The following is a 5,630-nucleotide window of genomic DNA, read 5'->3' as shown; positions in this document are numbered from 1 at the left end:
ACCTCTTGAAATGGTTGAACATTAACCATTTCCTTTTGGTACACTGACTCTGTGTATTCCTTCCATCTTTTCTTGATGCATTCTGCATCATTCAACAATTTGCTCCTATCCTGGAGAATTAATCACTCCCTTCCTTGTTACAAAACGTCTACCTTTGCATTTCCAACCCTTATAATCCATCCTGATAAACATTATTCAGTACAGTATCACGAGTTACCCATCTGTATTTCCTTTCATCAGCTCTGCCCAGACAGATTGAATAGTACCCACTGGAGATTCTGCCTTCCTCCATGCTCCTTAGCACTAGGTTCCCTCTTGATGCTTTGTAGTTGGCTTCATTATATATTACTACCTCTGATTTCCTATTTTCAGTCTTATGGGGTTGTTTTACTTTAAATCCTTCTATATCTAGAGTCCTGTTGTGATGCTGTGGGTTAATGTGCCAGACTGCAAAGCCATTTGAACTGCAAGGCCGGAGGTTTAAGCTCACCAGCTGCTCCTCGGAAACCCTATACAGGGTTGCTAAGGGTCAGAACCCACTCAACGGCATTTAACAACATCTGGATTAAGGAACTCTGGTAGCGTAGTGGTTACAAATCAGGCTGCTAACCTCAAGGTTGAAACTACCAGCGGTTCCTCAGGAGAAAGATGAGGCTTTCTTCCCCTGTAAAGATTTACAGCCTTGGAAACCCTATGAATTGGAACTGACTCCATGGCATATAATTACAAACACCACCATATCTGGATTGAGTTCTGGGTGGTGTTATGTATCTCAGGTTGCTGTCTGCTGTTGTTTGTTCACAGTCCAAAGAAATCCCTTTAGCATTTTTTGTAAAGTTGGTCTGGTCATTACAAATTTCTTTAATTTCTGTTATCAGGAAATATCTAATTTTGCCATCATATTTGAGGGACAGCTCTGCTGCATGTATGGTTCTTGGATGGCAACTGAACTCTTAGACTTTCTTCAGATTTTTTCATTTTTTTCTGATTGTTCTTCTAGCACCAGAATATTGAATTTTGAAACATTATGAATAGCACCAGAACACTGCCAGATATAGTGCTGGAAGATGAGCCCCTCAGGTTGGAAGGCACTCAACCTGACCATGATTATGCAAAGGACACAAAGGACAATACACAGAGTCAAGTTGACCATGATTATGCAAATAGAGTAAAGCTTTCAGGAACTTCATTTGCATATAGGACACAATTCAAAATGAGGAGAAACAGCTTTAAATGTCTATTGATAATCAGAATGTGGAATGTATGAAGTATGAATCTAGGAAAATTGGAAGTTGCCAAAAATGAAATGTAACACACAAAGATCATTATCCTATGCATTAGTAAGCTGAAAGGGACTGGCATTGGCCCTTTGGAATCTGATAATCATATGCTTAACTATGCTTGGAATGGTAAATTCAAGAGGAATGGCATCATATTCATCATCAATAATTAAAATTTGAGGTTTATTTTGAAGTACAATGCTATCTGTGAAAGGGTAATATCCATTTTGATGATGAACATGGCCTACAAGGAAGACCAGAGTCCTGGTGTGGCACTGGACTGCAAGTTTGCTCTGAACAGTAAGGTCGGCAGTTCAAACTCATCAGCTGCTCCTCAGAAACCCTATAGAGGGTTGCTATGAGTTGGTTCCGACTTGACAGCACGTAACAACAACAGCAACAATAACAACAAGGAAGACCCGTTACTAGCTATTAATATTATTATTATAGCTATTATTCAAATATGCACCAACCATTAAAGCCAGTGATGATGAAATTGATCAAACATGTAATCAAAATCTATTGATAGGATGGCAGACTAGGCAGACACACTACACAGACCCTCTACAACAAAGATATGAGAGATCAAATAAAACGGACACTGATGAAAATCCGGAACCCTGAACCTCAGAAGAAAGGTTAGAGAAGTATATTGAGTGCTTGCTGGGAGAGAAGCTGAGCAGGGACTATGAGAGAGGGAGACGGACAGGTCAGATGCAGCATGACCACCTCGAGCCTTGACAACCGAAAACTCCACTATCTTGTGAGCAACTTTGGCAGCGGAGGGAGGCCTGGTAGAGCAGATTTGTGTGGTGCCAGGAAAGGTATGATTTCTTCTTTTTCCCTATGCTCCCCTGGGGATAGAGGTGTGGCCAACTCCCACCCTCATTCACCCCCAGCACAGACCTGCTCTCTGGGAGTTTGGAGCCTAGTGGTTGGGATCAATGTCAGTGTGAGTTGGAGGCTGGCTGTGCTACTTTAGTGTGCTGCCTTGGTTCCTTGATTCAGGTGGGCTCAGCTCTAGACCTACAAAACCCGCAGAGCCACCACACCAGCAATAAAAGATACATAGATCAATGGAACAGAATTGAGAACCCAGAAGTAAATCCATCCACATACAGTCAACTGATCTTTGACAAAGGGCCCAAACACATTAGATGGGGAAGAGATCGTCTCTTCAACAAATGATGCTGGCAAAACTGGAAATCGATTTGCAAAAGAATGAAACAAGACTTATATCTCACACCATATATGAAAACAGACAACATGGATTAAAGACCTAAATGTAAAACCTAGAACTATAAAGATCATCCATGAAAAAATAGGGACAAAGTTAGGGCCTCTAATATATAGCACACATACACTATCAAACATTGTAAAAACCACACAACCAGTAGAAGATAAAATAGATGATGAGGACTTTCCAAAAAATTATAATTTATGTGCATCGACAGACTTCATCAAAAGATTAAAAAGAGAGACCACATACTGGGAAATTTTTTTTTTCAATGACATATCACACAAAGGACTAATATCTAAAATTTATAGAAAACTGCAACACCTCTACAAGAAAAAGACAAACAACCCAATTAAAAAACGGACACAGGATATGAACAGACACTTCACCAATGCATTGGGCACTTCACCAAGGCATTGAGGCAGCCAACAAACATGAAGAAATGTTCATGATCATTACCCATTAGAGAAATGCAAATCAAAACAGCAATGAGATATCATCTCACACCAGCACTAACAGTGAAATTAAAAAGTAAAAAACAACAAATTATGAGGGTGTGGGAGGCTGGGACCTTCCTACATTGCTGGTGGGACTGTAAAATATTTCAACCACTCTGGAAAACTGTATGGTGCTTCCTCAGAAAGTTGGAAATAAAAATCCCTTAAGACCCAGCAATCGCTCTACTTTGCACATAGCTATAAGAAATATGAGCCAGGACACAAGTAGATATAAGCACACTAATATTCATTGTAGCACTATTTACAATAGCAAAAAGAAGGAGACAGCTTAAGTGTCCATCAATGGAAGAATGGATAAACAAACTTTGGTATATACACACAAAGGAATACTATGCAACATTGAAGAGTAGCAATGAATCTGTGAAACACTTCCTAATGTGGATGTATGTGGAGGACATGCTGAGTGAAATTAGTCAATCACAAAGGACAAATATTGTATGAGACCATGACTATAAAAGCTTAAGAAAAAGTTTCCATACTGAAAGTTACCAGGGTGGAAGGGAGGGGAGAGCAATTCACTGGATGGGGGTAGACACACGTTAGGTCAGATGATGCAAAGGGCAGACACAAGGAGGAGAAGGGCAATACACAAGAAGAGAGAAAGTGGCAGACGAACAATGAAGATAGGAGAAGACTTATGGAGGTATGCATGGGCTAAATGGGACAGAGGTAAATAGTGATTTTTAGACAACTTTGGAACAACAGTGTTCTGTGAGCAGACACATAGGCTGAATGGGCAAAGGAGGGGGAAAAATGTTTATGTGTTTAACTGTCTTGTGGATATTGATTTCCCCTGCCTATTGTTGTTAAATGCCATCAGGTCGGTTCCAACTCACAGCAACCCTGTATAGGGTTTCTGAGGAGCAGCTGGTGAGTTTGAACTGTTGACCTTGTGGTTCAAACTGACCTTATGTTCAAGTGCTTATCCTACAGTACCACACCAGGACTCCATCTACTATTATGAAATAGACATTTATGTGTGATAGAAATGAATACTGGAAATTCTGATTACAGAAAGCTTGTAAACCCCTTAGAGTGGAAGTCACTCAAAATACAACTGGGGAAGAGATGTCTTCTCAAAGTAAAATTGATCTTAATTACATGAATGGAGTTAAGCTTGGGGATCTTCACTGGATGATGTCACACAACTCAAAATGAGGAGAAACAGCTGCAAACATCCATTAACAGTTGGCACATGGAATGTACGGAAAATTGGAACTTGCCATAATGAAAATGGAATGCCAAAAGATCGATATCCTAGGCATTAGCGAGCTGGCATGGACTGGTATTGGCCATTCTGAATCTGACAATTATGTGGTTTATTATGCTGGAAACAACAAATTCAGGAGAAATGGTGTCATATTCATTGCAGAAAGAGCAGTTCAAGGTCTACCTTGAAGTTCAAGGTCTACCCGTTTGTCATACTATAATATCCATATGCCTACCAAAAAGACCAGTTAATACCACCACTGTTCAAATTCACACACCAACCACTAAAGCCAGTGATGATGACATTGAAGAATTCGACAAACTTCTTTAGTCTAAAATTGATCAAATATGTAATCAAGATGTATTGATAATTACTGGTGATTGAAATGTGAAGATTGGGCAAAAAAGAGGAAGAATCCTTATTTGAAAATATGGCCTTGGTGATAGAAATATTATTGGAGATTGCATGATAGAATTTTGCAAGACCAACAACTTATTCATTGCAAATACCTTTTTTTTTTTTTAAATGACATAAAAAGTGGCTATGCATATGAACCTCAAATTGACTACATCTGTGGTGTGGCAAATGATAGTGGAGAACTTCAGTATCATCAATCAATGCAAGCACAGAGGTAGACTGTGAAACAGACCATCAATTGCTCATATGCAAGTTATGGCTGAAGCTGAAGAAAATTAAAACAAGCCCATGAAAGCCAAACTATGACTTTGAATATATCCCACTTGAATATAGAGACCATCCCGAGAACAGATTTGATGCATTAGACACTAATGACTGAAGACCAGAAGAGTTATGGGATGACATCGAGAACATCATACAGGAAGAAAACAAATGGTCACTAACAAGAAAGAAAGAGAGAAAGAAAGAAAGAAAGAAAGAAAGAAAGAAAGAAAGAAAGAAAGAACCAAAATGGATGCCAGAAAAGACTCTGAAATTTGCTCTCCAGTGTAGAGATGCTAAAGAGAATGCAAGAAAGAGGAAGTAAAAAAGCTGACCAGAGGGGAACAAACAAGATGGTGGATAAGTTAGAAGTGCAGTGAGGAGCTCCATTAGTAACAACACATAATACTGGACCAAGCAGGATCAGGGGATGGTGCCAGAACTCTGAACCACATATAAAGGAATATTTAGAAGGTTGAAAGGCTTACAGCTAGCTTTGTAGCAGAAGCAAGAAATCCAGTGCTTTCTACCTTAAGATGTTCAGCTGTTCCTGGAGCCACCATCTTGGGTGAGATTAAGCAGGGGAAGGATCAGAGCAGCCACGGATGCCTGACAGAACCATGGAGATAAAGGTGTGGACATACTGCGCATCTCCAGTCTTGTGACTAGAGGGGGTGCCTGAGAGAGTGGACACTCCACCCCCACCC

Source organism: Chrysochloris asiatica, unplaced genomic scaffold, assembly GCF_000296735.1.
Source record: "Chrysochloris asiatica unplaced genomic scaffold, ChrAsi1.0 scaffold00445, whole genome shotgun sequence".
Taxonomy (NCBI): domain Eukaryota; kingdom Metazoa; phylum Chordata; class Mammalia; order Afrosoricida; family Chrysochloridae; genus Chrysochloris; species Chrysochloris asiatica.
The sequence above is the reverse complement of the archived record's forward strand: the minus strand, read 5'-3'. Positions refer to the sequence as shown.